General features: G+C 51.5%; 1 protein-coding gene across 4 annotated transcripts in view; it reads left to right on the top strand.

Moving 5' to 3' along the window:
• Positions 1 to 4,991: 4,991 nt before the first annotated feature.
• Positions 4,992 to 14,233, top strand: part of CRACR2A (calcium release activated channel regulator 2A) — a 133,395-nt gene continuing 124,153 nt past the window's right edge. The window contains exon 1 of one of the 4 annotated variants that reach the window (XM_033118555.1): positions 4,992 to 5,120. The gene's annotated coding sequence lies outside the window, so the exon portion shown is untranslated. Of the gene's footprint in view, positions 5,121 to 5,225; positions 5,683 to 14,233 lie in introns of those variants that run through there. The other 3 variants (XM_033118556.1, XM_033118557.1, XM_033118554.1) reach the window with 3 other exon arrangements.

Below are 14,233 nucleotides of genomic sequence, written 5' to 3' on the forward strand. Positions count from 1 at the left end.
CAGGGTATTGGGGTTGGGTCTTGGGTATATGTATGTCTGAGAAAGCAACATTAGGAGGAAAGATCTATACTTTCTTTTCTCAAACATTCTATAAACGGTAAGACAGCAGACATAAAACATTAATTTCATCATTCCCAGAGGAGTTATCTTTTCCTCTATTTCCCTGTATTTTGGGGGCAACACATTATTCATTGTAGGGTCTTTACATTTTTTTAGTAAAAGTGATGATATAACTTTTACTGTCCTTTAGGAGACATCCTTGATTATATAGTATCTTTTCTTTCTCTGCTCTATAAACATGGGATTCAGAAATGTGTGATAGAGACAATAATATCCCATGTAGGGAGGCATCAGGTACTCCGTCACTCAGAGGCCACTTGTAGGGAGGTGGGAATGCAATCCAATCCTACGCTCAAGGCCAGGAGTAGGCACGTCAGCGCTCCTCCTGGGCACGTTGCCGTGGATCATAGTCAGCTCATCTGCAATACATGAGACCGGCTCTACGCCTTCCAGTCTCTTCCAGTTCCACAGCTACGGCTCCACGTAAATGGAGGTTCATTGTTGCCGCTGGACAGAGAGTAGGAGGTCACTGCTTTGTCTAGTCCTGCCTCTGAAGGCCTCCAGGTGTGTGAATGCCATAGAAGAAGTGTGTGGCTTTCACAGATGTCCTCAAGGAGGCCTTATTGCTCCTACATTCTAGCCTTATTTTTCCATAACAGCTATGAGCCTGTAATTGGCCCCTGTGATCTCATAAGAAAATGTCTCCTTCCCACCCAAGCCCAACACATTCAAGGAAGAGAGAGACAGCAGATGTGGCTACAGGGCTGTTTCCCTCTGCAGTCGGCGAGCTCTGGTGCAGTGGACAGCCCTCAAGCCCTCGGCAGCTGTTTGGTTTGGCCCTTGCTGGTGAGGACCTGGGGAGTGAGGCACAGAGCCCGGGAGGGTCAATATTGAAAGGCCTGCTTGTTTGTTTGGCTTCCACCTGTTGGAAACTCTGTAATCGGAGCCACTCATAAAAAGGAAGAGTGGACAGCAGGGGAATTCCTGTACCGGAACAGTGAATGTTTCCACTGTTGCCCTGGCGGAATCACACAAGAGAAACTGGCCTTCGGTTACAGTTGAGAACGGCACACAAGGGAGAAAACACGGGCAGAGATGCCAGGAGGAAGGGTGCCGTGAAGCTTAGAGGTGACCCCGGAAGCAAACCTCCCGGAAGTGTCTCTGCTCTCCAAGACCAATTGCTACTCTCCCCTATCGGGTGCCCCCTCCCCCAGAGGGGCCAGCAACTCACAGCACGAGTGTCTAATTGCCACCCACCCCACTGGTCTCCCCAGACCCTCCAGCCATTGCCTGTTTTCCTGTGTCATGGAAAAGACTCCCAGGGCCCATCGTCCAGGCCCGTCACCCGCTTTCCTCCCACCAGGCCTCGATCCTCAGCCTCACTCATCTTTACCTTCTTCCTCCTGTGTCCGAGACGTAGGGGCTTCCCCACCCCTCTTCTGCTCTCCAGTACCCTCTGAGTCTTCTTGAACCAGGGCCTTTGACTCTCCCGTTCCCCTCCCTTCTCTCTTCATCAGATTCCTGACCTCAATCTACAAACATCTTCAAGTCTCCTCTGGGCTTCTCTTCTCCCTTTAGCTGCCGCACTAGCTCTTTCCCTCCCCTTCCAACCTCTGTGGGAACACTCCATCCTCACGCCTCCGTTTTTCACTTCCCATTCACTCCCAAACCATTGTGTTGAGGCTTCCAGCATTACTCTAAAACAAAGGAAAACAAAATAAAACACAACAAAAATCCCATTTTTGGGCCAATGAACTTCAAATTGCCTATGCCAGGCTTACTCATATGCATTTACCCTTCATACCCAACTATCATGAGTTAGATGTCTACTGCATGTCAAGCATATAGGCCAAGAGAGTACAAAGATATCCCGAATAAAACCCAAGTGTCCTTTGGATGAAGAGCCCATTAGGTTTTATCTGCCACTTACTTTTCAGTGTGGGTGTCTTTATTTCCCTTTTTCCTGAAGTCGGCAAGGTCTGGGCAGGCAGAGGGAACCAAAGGCCAGTGGGAATCTGGGTGAAAGGTGAGGTGTGGGTGAGGGACATGAGACAGGCTCAGGGCTCCACTGACACAGTTTCCTGCTATTACCAAGACATAGCAGCAGCCTGCCAGGTGTTGGGGCTTGCAGCAGCTATTGGGGGCTACAGGCCTTGGTGCCTAGCCACGGACACTGTCCCAGGACAGAGGTGGCAGAGTAAGCTAACACAGCTGGGAAAGGGGGCCCGAGGGAGCCAAATACTGGCACGTCCCTGCCCTGCACCCCACAGCTACCCTGCCTCTGTCACAGCCTCTACCACACAGCAGTCATCAATTCCATGCTGCCTCCTGCAAACCTGCAAGCTCTAGGGAAGGCTACCACCACTCTGCAACTTGCAGAGTCCCGTGCAGGAGCCCCTTGTTGCAAAATTATTAAGAATTTCAAGAAGGTGACAGCAGAGCGTTAACCGAGCATGAGGCTCTTCTAGTGTTCAACTGTCGGGGTCACATGCCCGGGAAGCTGGCCCTACCTAGCTTTATTTATCACCTTGTAGTTGCTCAATAAATACGCTTTAAAGGAATGAGTTTGGGTTTCTGCAGCTACACTGGTGAGGAGTCACGGGGCCCTGGGGAAAGAGGCAGTGGAGCTCCTTATCCTCCCTGAGCTGCAGGCATGCCATCAGCGACTGCCTGCCCTGCCTTAGTTTCCTGTATCCATACACGAGAAGAATCCTTTTGCCTGCCTCTTCTCTGCTGTGGGCTGAGAGTGAGAGGCACAAGCACACAGGCTGAACTTTCAGCGCTTACACGCAGCGATCCTGTGATTCTGAGGGAAGTGCTGTTCTGTGAACGGAAGTGCCACACACATCGAAGCCATCACCATAAACCCAAGAGATAGGATGAGTGTTTGTACTGCGAAATGTCTAGGTGTCCAGAACATGGGCTAAAGGACAGTTGTTTTTCTGCCCTCTGAGATAGGCGTAGTTAGACCCAGAAACACGGGGAGGGTGTTCTAACGTATCTCGTGGTGGGATTTGACGGGAAGCAGCGTGGTGGCAGAGACAAAGAGCGCATGGAGTTTGGTGAGGAAACCATCCTCTCGTAGCAGCAATTCCTTTGAGGAGTCTCAGTCTTTCCAACCCTGCTTAGCTCACCTGTGAAGTGACACAATTAATCATAACAAAAAATAGCAGTAACAGCAAACACATTTGGTGGTTTTATGTGCCAGCTACTGTTCTAAACCCTTTAAAGGTGCACACTCACTTGGATCCTTAGAATGACCCTGCAATGCAGGAATGTTACCGGTTACCATCCCCATTTTACCGATGAAGGAAAGTTCAGTTGCTTGCCAAGCCCATAGCTGACAGGCTGGAGCACTGGGGTTCAAATCCAGGTCTTTGGCCTCCAAAGTGAGTACTTAACCACTAATACATTACTCCCTCGTGGGACTGTGAGGGGCAAGTGAGCATCAATATGCGGAATTGCTTTAGACGTAAAGATAACCTAAAGCTGTGAGAGAACAGTATTAACAAGATTTAACAGCAATAACAGTGGGAGGTACCTCTATGTCACTTGATGTTTCCAGCCTCAGTTTTTTCCCCTGTGAAATGGGGGAGGGTAGGTTTTGCTTAAGATAATCTCCAAGATCCCTTCCATTTCTCAGATTCTGACATGAAAGGTACTCCTGTCCTCACGCATGGCTGAGAGAAGGGCAAGCCGTCCAGTGCAGCCTGTTTTGCTACCTAGAAGGCCAGCCTCAGACTTGTGTGCCTGAGCAACACTGAGTCAGAGGTGGAATACAGCCCACCCTGACCTCGGGGCCCCCGAGGAGGAACGGAAAAGACCAGAGCATAGGGCTGGGGCACCAGAAGGAGGGGTCTGACAGCCTCCTGAAACTCTGGAGGTCAGGGGGTCTGGTGCAGCCCTTCTGCTGGGGTGCGTGGGGTGGAAGGAGGTGGTGAGCTGGTGGCTACCTGTGCTTCAAGGAGAGGAAAGGACAGCACATAGCGATTTATGATAGCTGCTCAGTAAGTCTTTTATCCCTCCAGAAACAGGGTTCATTGTGGAGCAAAGGGGAGTCGAAGGGTGGAGCAAAAGGGGGGGTCCTAATATTAATCTATACATCAGCAGGAGCACAACTGGCTCACCAAGAAGGGCTGGGCTGTTCTGTTGGGACCAGTGTCTGGGGAAGGATTTACTGAGAGGGGGATATTTCACTGGGGCCGGGATGGATGAGTAGTATTTCAACAGGCCAAGAAGAAAGGGGAAGGGCAATCCAGGCAAAGCAAGAACTCCCAGCAGCTGGAGCGTGGCAACATCCCATGTTGCTAGAGCAGGGATGCATGTGTGTCTGGGGGACATGGGGTGAGGCTGGAAAGTTAGCTCGTGGCCAGAGAGCCAGTGCAGAAGGCCTGTGGACCTGGCTGAGGGTTATCCTTCAGTCCGACCGCCTTGGAAGGTCTTTGAGGATTTATTTAAAGTTTTATTAAAAATATGCATTGAATGCTTTATATTGTAGAAGACTATACAGAAGGGACAGAAAAGGATAAAGGACAAAATCCCCAGAGATAACAGCTGGAGTGGACCTGGATGTTGCAGGTTTTCAGGGATGCGTACTCAGACACCACCTGTCTCCAGTAGGCTCGCAAGGTCCCAGGCTAATTCACCCCCTTTAGAGAAATGCGTGGCTCTGCAACCTGTAAGCATTCTGGAATCAGGGCAAGGGGCTTAGGGGGACTCAGGAGCAGAGGGGCCCAGGCAGCCAGACCAATCAGGCAAAGTCAGCAGCAGCCGCTCCCTCACCACTCAGGCTCCTAGACAGTCTGAGGTCTCCTCTCGCCTGCTGGGACCCCAACGCGGGGCTGGTGCAGATCCCGGAGGGCGCCCAGGGGGTGGCGGCCGGCAGCGCCGGCTCACGAGCGCCGCCTCCACTTCTGCACCGCTGGGGGCTAGTCCAGCCCGCGCGGGTTCCGGGCGGAGAAAGTCGGGCGGAGCAGCCAGCTGGGCAGTTAGCGGCTGCCTAACAGCTGTGAGCCCGGCGGCGGCGCCAGCAGGTAGAAGGGAAGGCAGCGACGCCCAAGGTACCCTGGAGGACGGTTGCGGGGTGGGCGTTCTCCCAGCCCCCTCTGCCCCGTGCAGCGCGGGAGGGCGGCGCTTCCTGCCTGCTTGCCCCGTGGCGGCCGAGAGTGCGCATATGTGTGCGAGCACATGGCGCTCCTGGGAGGGCTATCGGAGACGGTGCACCCGGGAGGGGAACGGCTGGCTCCCCAAGCCCTGTCCCCAGGCCTGGCCTGGCCCTCGGTCCCTTCCCTCAGATAATCCTATCACGCAAACCTTGGGAGGGACCGGAGGAGGGCCGCGGGGCAGTGGGACCCAGAAGGGATCTCGGACCCTTGGCCCCATCCAGCCTGTTCATTTTGTAGATGAAGAAACCCAGGCTCAGAGGGGTGCAGTGACTGGCCCAGGGTCACAGATCTAGAAACCCGAACTCCTCACCTGCAAATCAGTGCTGCTAGGAGCCCTTGCCACGTTGGCCAGGACAGCGGCAGGGCTGTGGCCTGTGCAGAAGCAAAGAACTGGGAGAGGCATGGTCAGAAAGACCGAAAGAGACACCCGAAGAACCTCCCAGAACAGAGGAAGAAGGTCAGGAAATGGGCTGCTACTGGGGCTGTACTTCCTCCTGGGCCCCATCTTTGCTGTGGTCTGGCGTGTGACTCGCTGGCCTTGCTGACTCTGCCCAGGTGTGTGTGCGTGTGTGCACTCATGGGTATGTGTGTGCACGCATGTATGCGTGTGTGCACACATGTGTGCGTGTGTGCACACCTGGGTATGTGTGTGCACGCCGGGGTATGTGTGTGCACGCCTGGGTGCGTGTGTGCACACATGTATATGTGTGTGCATGCCTGGGTATGTGCGTGCATGCCTGGGTATGTGTGTGCACGCCTGGGTATGTGTGTGCACGCCTGGGTATGTGTGTGCACGCCTGGGTATATGTGTGCACGCCTGGGTACGTGCGTGTGTGTGCTAGGGGATGTGGTGAATTTCCCCAAGCGTGTGGGAAAGCCCTCTGAAGTCCTGTATCTGTCCACTCACACACAGTCACCTTGGACAAGGGAAAAGGTCATAGCAGTGGTCATGTGGTGAGGGATGTGCTGGGATCAGATGGCTGGAATCCTTGGAATTGTGGTGAGGAATGGTGGAAGGCCCGGAGTGGTGTGCTAGGGAGCTTGAACTTCATTATTAGGCTCAGGGGTATTTTGATGGTTTATGAGAAGGGCATTGTTGTTATTGGGGCTGGGTTCAGAAGAACTTGGAGTTTGGCAGCAATACTTGGGATATACCAATAGTGAGGGAGGCTGTGGGAAGAGAACCTGGGAAGGAGAAGATTGCAGTGACTGTGGGGCTGAGTAGGGCTGGTGGGAATGGAGAGGAAGGGGCACAACCAGAGACATTGCTAAAAGGGGTGTTTGTGTGTGGGGGAGAAACAGTCTGTTATAGGCCAGGGCCTGTGGCAAGGCATTTTCTCACATGATCTCATTTAATCCTCCCAACAACCTTATGAGGCGATTACGTATTACCTCTACCCATTTTGTAGAGGAGGAAACTGAGAATCAGACAGGTTAAGCAACTTGTCCAAGGTCACACAGCAAATAAGTGGTGGGACAGGGATTTGAACCCAGAGACAGATGAAATAGTCTAATGTGGTAGCTGAATAAATGTCAGAGGCCAGAGCAAAGGAGGAGACTACCATGATGGAGATTTGAGTTCCTGTGCTAGGTAGGGAACCCTAGGAACAGTGTCCACTTTGGTGGGTGATGGAAGACATGGAAGCCTGTGATGGACCACACACGGGGACAGGCCTGCAGCAGCCATTGGGTCTGTGTCCCCTGCCTCGAGGCTCCTTGTTGCAGTTTGCTGGGAGTGCTCTGGGGAAGGAGGGTCAAGCCTGCAGGCTGCTGGGATCCTGGCAGGCAGCTGAGAGAAGTTGTGCTGAGGGGGAGCTGCTGGGGGACCCCCGGGATTTGGCAAGGCAGTCACTGCATTCACATCGCTCCCTTGCTTTTCTTCCACACAGAACAACTGCGTATTCTGCCTCAGCGCACAGGGGCCTCAGACTTGGCCATGACTCCTTGGGCGAGAATTAGTTCAGGTTACCCTACTGCCCCAGGCCTTGGTTCCCGCCTATGTTTGCCCTGTAAAAAGGGCCAGACAGATCCTAAAGACGCGGTTGCGAATGTTGTGGAATTCCCCACGTGCCGTTTCTGGAACCTAAGAACAGGCCCAGGACCTCTTACAATGCACAGTATCTGGTGATCTAGGGACAAGTGTGCCCTGTTTCGCAAGTAAAGAAACTGAGGCTTCAGAAAATCATGGTCATTGCCAGTGGTTAGTGAGTGGCAGAGAGCAATCCAGACCACTCTCAGGTTTTGCTCTCACCATGTGAGGAGGCAGCTGTTTGGGGAGCAGCCTCCAGCCTCCCCCATAACATAGCCCTTGGGGGTGGTGTTTATAGACATCTTCCGGTATTGAATGGACCATTTCACGCTGTTATTCTCTTTTTCCCGTAAACAACACAAACTCACACACATACACAAAATGCCACACTATTTCCACTCATCCGTCTAGTGGTCACGTCATTTCTTTGACATCTCAATTGTTTACTGTTCTCTAAGAGAAATTTGGCTAAGGCATAGTTCAGTTAGAAAGCCGGAAAGTGTCCCACCCAAGTGTGCAGGGTCAGTGGGCGTCCCCAGGCTGCTGCACCCTCAGGTACTGATGGGGAAGACGCAGAAAGGAGAGGACGGCTGTGGGAGAAGAGGAAGGAGAGGGAGTGACAAAGTAAAGAGAGAGAGGAAGAAAAGAAAAACAGTTTATGGAGCAGCTACCTCAGTGACATGGGCAAAGCGATTCTGGGGACAAACTCATTGGGAACCTAGCTCCCAGTACTCAGAGAGGCAGCACGAAGCAGGGAAATAACCAGGTGGACAGAAGAAAGGCAACAGGCAGTCAGCTTTAGAATTTATCGTGCAACCCGTTCACTTTTGAGAGCAAAAGGGAGAGTGTTAGTAATGGTGCTGGGACGACGGGCATACGCCAGGATGTCCTGGGCACGGTGGGGGCCCTTGGGACAGCCGGTGTACATCAAGTGTCAGACATGTGTTTGCTCACTTAAGTCTCACTACAACCCAATCAAGTAGGCACTGCTGTCATTCCCATTGTAGAGAGAAGTTAACAGAGCACAGAGAGGCCAATATCATGCTCACAGTCACACAGCTAGCAAATGGGAGAGTCAGGATTTGGACACAGGCAGTTTGGCTAAACCAGTGCGGGCCCTCCCCTCACCAACAAACAGTGCCAAGACTGAGAAAACTCCTCTGCCCGCTTCCGGGACTCAGCAGTGACCTTCTGGGTCTTGGTTTCCCCCTGGGAGCTGCTCTCATTGGCCAACGTAGCATGACTCCAGCTGCACGAAATGAGTTTGTGGTTCACGCCGAGGTGCAGGGGTGGGGGTGGGGGTGCAGCACACTGTAGGTTTTGTCTTCTACAGAATGCACCTTGTTCAAACCAGCCTTGGCCACAGGTCTCTAAGCTCTGACTCATTCTAGCCTCGTGCCCGCTCTGCCCTTTCAGACTAAGTCACTGAGGACGAATGGACTGTTGGACAGAAGACCTTCTTGAAGTCCACTGTTGGGAATGGGTTTCTGAATGCCCTCACCTGCCTGGAATGACTCAAGGGATCACCGTCTGATGGACAAATTTACAGGCGGGGTCTCTCCTAGCTTAGAAATATGGGATTTTCTTTCGATGACAGATTCTTTTGGAGACAGTGCATTCCCTCGGTCAGTTTGTTTTGGCGCCCAGTCCTGGCTTTCTCTGAATGTCAGCAGGGCTCTTTCTTCTCTGGTCTGCTTGTTGACACAGTTTGGATGGGCTGGCGGAAGGAGGCCTTTACAGGGGCAGAGTCTGCCCCTGGCTAACCCAGGCCTTTCTAGGAGATACAGGGAGGTGGGAGCAGACAGGCTTCCCACGTGGTGCAGAGTCCAAGGGCCCCTGTCCCTACGGAACCTGTGCTGAAGTCTCCTTATTCACGGAATAGAGGTGCCCTGCCCCGGGCTGGAAAAAAATGTGTGGCTGGGCCCTAGAACTTGTGGGAGCTGTGCCTTATGCAAGAGGGCTCTGGAGTGTGGTTAGATTGGCTCCATACCCAGCCCTCTGGGCTTAGCTCCCCTGCCTCTGCGCACTTCTGTGCCCTGCTGGACTTAGGGGAAAGGTGGAAAGGGCGAGACTTAGCACACGTGCTGTGCATATGCCAAGACCTGAGGGGACCAGCTCTGGGACCTCCCTCGCCTGTATTTGCATTTCTGGCCAGGTGGCTTCCTTAACTTTCTTTTCAACTCACAGTAACACTGGGGAAGTAGGAGGCTGGCTACAATGGCTCAATTATCAGTGCAGACAAGAGGAAAATCTAGTATTACCTGGGTAATTGGTTTATTTTCACTCTATTTACTTTAGCGATTGCTCAGTGTCGGAACTCCAGGATTTGCAGCTGGCCTGAGTTCTGGTAAATATGCAGCTTTGCCACATTGAATCCACATAAGCACACGCCCTCACAGCTGGTATGGAAGGTGGGATTGGTGCTGAGGTGGGGAGGGAGACCCACTTCCTGCAGCCCCCCCACTCACACACAGAACTTCAGGAACCCTCTTCCCACTGCCCCTTGAGGCTGGATACACAGAAATGTACCAGGCATGGCTGAGAGTTTGGTACAAACAAAGGAACCCAATCCTTATTACAGCCTTGTGACATAGGTATCATTATTATCATTCTCCCCATTTTACAGAGGAGGAAGCCAAGGCTCCTAGAGGTAGAGTAACTTGCTGAAGTCATACAGCTAATAAGAGGCTGAGCTGCGATTTGAACTCAGGCAGCCTGGCCCCAGGGCTATGTCCCCAACCGTTCCTGTCTGCCCCCCTGAATGCTGAGGTTGGCGCCCACTTCTGAGCCTAACAGGTCATGTGTCCTTAGGATTCACCCTCCAAATCTGAGTTTCTACCCCCTTAGGGAAATGGGAATAGTTACCTGCCAGTTCACTTCATTGAGCTCATGGGTATGAAGAGGCAGCTCCGAGAAGGCTTATGTGGCCCCGGCAGCCCTGAGGCTTTATCTGTCAGGAGTTTGCTGTTGTCTGGGGTCCTCCTTCCCCTTGTTGTCCTCGTCATCATGCCAGTCTTAGCCTGACATTCCCCAGAGGGCAGGGACAGAATCTCTCACCTAATTAGCCTGTATGCTTACTGTGCCAGCTCAGGTCCCAGGGGACCTGGTTTAAGAAGAGGGACAGACCAGCACTCACAGTGCCCTTGGAGGGATGATCTGAAAAGATAACCAGTGCTGTTAGAGGGATCTGTGTCACCAGCTCATGCTGGCCAGCGTCTGGCAGAAGTCCCCACCAGGGAGCTGCCCCGGGGCTTCCAAAGACCGCGAGATGGGGAAGGATCAGCTGAGAAGTGGTTGGGCCCAGGGTGGTCATGCCCAGCCACAGGCGTTTGCAGCGGCAGCTCCCTCAGGCTCGGGGACAGCTCCTAACCCTCTCAGCATGGCAGACCAGGTTGCCATGCCCTTCTGTGGACATGAATGAGGTCAGAGAGTTCATGGCAAAGCGGATGAGAGACCCTGGCCAGAGAGAGTGCACCTGTCTTCAGCCAGGGTTCTTTTCCTGTGGGAAAGAAGATGGTTTGTCAAAGCTACTCTTTCTATAACCTGAGCAGGTGTGAAAGTTAGAGGCTTTCTTCCCAAAGGCAAGGGTTTTCTGAACAAGACAGCAGCACCACTGTCACCAGATGGGAACAAGGAGGAGAAGGGGCGGAAGTCCTCGGAAGTTGCTTTATGTTTCATCTGGATTATGGTCAGAAATTACTATTGGGAGATACCATCAGGAAAGACAAATTGTTCTGCACGAGAATCTCTAGATCTTTCTCTGGTGTCGTGGTGTGCGCGTGGCTTTTGGTTTTCAGGTGCTCTAGGAGCTCATATGAAATGGACATCTTGGATAAGGGTCAGCTCCATGCGAGGGAGGCCTAGACTCGTGGGGCTTTCGATGTGTCCGGGTGCGAGAACCCTCCCCCCTACAGAATCTCACGGAGAGAAGGCGACCCCAACTCTCCTTTACACTACTTTTGTTTTGCTGTCTACAGTGGCAGAGAGGTGGGCTTTAGGGTATTGTTTTGTTTTTGAAGTTTTTGGTACCTTGGATTTTTTTTTAATGGGAGTAAAATATACATAATGTGAAATTTATAATTTTAACTGTTTTGAAGTGGCATTAAGAACATTCCCGGTGTTGTGCAGCCACCCCCACCATCTCCAGAACCTTTTCACCTCCCCTTCTGATAGGGGTCGGTATTAACCCTGGCTCCAGAGAGAGCCACAGCCTTGCTCTGTCTCAGTGGCCCTTGGCACAGAGGCCTGGCCATCAGAGGCCCTTGCCACTTGGGCAATCTTTCTGCTTCTATTTCTTCTTATTTTCTGGTGTTTTAATTCTCTGCTTCAGCCAGAGGAGCTTCTGTGACGCTGCCCTCCTTTGGGCTGGGCTCCCTGCTAAGCATGTTGTACAATTCTCCCAATGGTCCTATAAGGTGTTTATTATCATCCACCCTTTGCTGATGAGAAATGTCACGTACCCAAGGCCGTAGTAATTTTAGAGCTCGTATTCGATTTTGGCCTTTCTGACCCTTCTTCCTTCATCTAGATGGGAATGCCATTGCATAGAATCAAGCACAGCCATCTCTGCCTGACACTTTGGTGTCTGGTGTAGAAGGTTCCTAGAATCTGCATGGATTTGGGTATATATTATATGAACCTTCTTTCATTAGGCTTCTTAACTGGAGCGTTTAGTCAAAAAGGATTTGCTTGAAAATAGCTTAATTACATACCATAGATAAACTGCTAATGGAATTTATCAAACTGCTCAATTAAGCTTTTCAACTAATTACACACGCGCTATAAGTGATGTTTAGCTTTGACCTTGGGTCGCTCCCCAGGCAGAGAGATGGTGAGTGTTCCCTGGCCAGCAGGGGCTTGGACACCGTGTCAGTTCTCGTTCTTGATGGTGATCAGTAGTGCTTTTCCGTCCCTCTTGGTGTCTTGCCATAGCTTGACTCTGCATTTATTCAGGCAAGGTAACGTGTTCCTAGGGCCTGACCGTCCTGGCTGTAAATATGGCGGGTGTGTTTCTTATTTCTCCAGCAGGCATTCTTCCTGGCATTTTTGTCTTCTGCAGTGTGTCCTTCTGGCACATTTCTTATTGCTTGTCATTACCCTCTCTATGGACTGTACTAGTCCCTGCTGTGTAGCCCTGTGCTCAGATTTTTGGGGTTTGTCTTTTTTTGGGGCTTGGGATTCTGGCTTCAGGAAATGTGGCTTAACTCTGGGAATGAAGTCAGCTGGAGAAGCAGCCAGGCACCCAACAGATTTACCGTGGGCCCCATGCATAATTTATTGAGTAACAGCATGTGCCAGCCACTATTTCTAATCTGGAACGTAGCATCCCCATTTTACAGACAAGGAAACTGAGGCTCAGAGAGGTTCAGTAAATCGTCTGAGTGCACACCAGTTCTGGGTTTAAACCAGTTCTGGTATAGACACCTATATCACCGATACCTCACCCATGCTGTTGGCCACTGTGCACCAGACTGGCTCCCTACAAAGGGCTGACCCCTGGGTGGTGGGGTTTGCTTGATAACAGAGCTCTGTCAACACACATGTGAAATGGGAGCACAATCCCTGACTCCAAATTAGGCGAGCCGCCTCAGGCACAGGCGAGTCAGAAATCATAGGGGTGGGGCCCACTCTACTTTAATTGAGAAAAACAAGTCTGCTATAGAACTTCTTTTTAAGGAATGCAATTTTAATGCATCAAACCACAGCTTGAATTAGAAACAAAGACACAAAAAGGAACTAAGTGAAATGAATGTTAATGAAAAAAAATTATTAATAGTAGGTCTCCATTATGTAACCAGACATAGCAAATAAAAAATTCTTTTAAACTCACAAGTGCCATTTACTGGAGTTAGAAATAGAATAAGAAGCTCTAAGTTGTACTGAATAGCAATCACATTATATCACATACCACATTTGAATTTGCTGATATTTCAGGGGTAAATCAATGTGGTTTTATTTAATGTTAATGCCAAAAAACAAAAAGCATCAACAGATACTATTGAGCACCTACTGCGTGCCAGTGCATTGTTCGGGGAAGAAGAACGAAGGCTATAATACTTCCTTTGACACATGCTATTGCCTGGGGAGCAGGACAGATGGTTTGTGCTCTTGAAGGTAACGGGCTTTAGGGAAGCGTTAGCTGGGCAGGTGAGGACTGAGCTAGGCCTTCAAGGATGGCAGAATTCAGCAGGTAAGCGGTGGCAGGCGGTCCTGGGAGGAATGTTCCTTGACAGTCCTTAAGTCCACTTTAACAGTGCCTGAGGACCCGTGTGCATGGAAAGTAAACCCATGCAGTTCTATCCAGGCCGTAAGACATGCCTCAACCCTGCCAATGCTTCTAAGGCTTACCTCCCCAGTGCTCGCCTGCACCGACTCAGTTTACCGTCTAAAAGATGTGAGGAGCCAGGATGAGATTCGGGACTCTCTGACCCTCTTCTTCCGTGCAAACAGGGATGTCCTATAGAACCAGGCATATCCGGCCCTGCCTGGGCACAAATGTCTACTCTGGCAGGTTTCTAGAATTTGCATGGACGTGTGTCGTATGGACTGTGCTCCATTAGCATGGAGATGGTGTTTAGGGCCTTGAGGAAGGTGCTGTGGGGCTGTGGAGTGGAAGCGGGCAGGGCCACCCTCAGAGTCTCACCCTCTTCGTACAAAGTTATCCACCAGGAAAGCCAACCAAAACAGACCGACAGGAGAAGCCTAGGGGATAACTCTTTCACAGTAGGCTCACTATTGAATTCTTTCATGTCTGCCGCCTGATGACTTGTCAGCAGCTTTTCACAGTTTACCATGTCCGAGGCCTGGTAACTTGGTAACCATGGTTAGTCCCATCCTCTGGGCCCCTGCCTGCCTGGGTTCCTGATGTAGCCACTCGCCGTGCAGCCACGCCATGCCGTCCGCAGCCTGCAGTCTCCTGGGTTGGGCTGGCCCACAGGCACTTTAGAAAGAGATGTTAATAGCACCGTGACAGTCCTGG

The sequence above is a fragment of the Rhinolophus ferrumequinum genome, chromosome 10 (assembly GCF_004115265.2).
Source record: "Rhinolophus ferrumequinum isolate MPI-CBG mRhiFer1 chromosome 10, mRhiFer1_v1.p, whole genome shotgun sequence".
Taxonomy (NCBI): Eukaryota; Metazoa; Chordata; class Mammalia; order Chiroptera; family Rhinolophidae; genus Rhinolophus; species Rhinolophus ferrumequinum.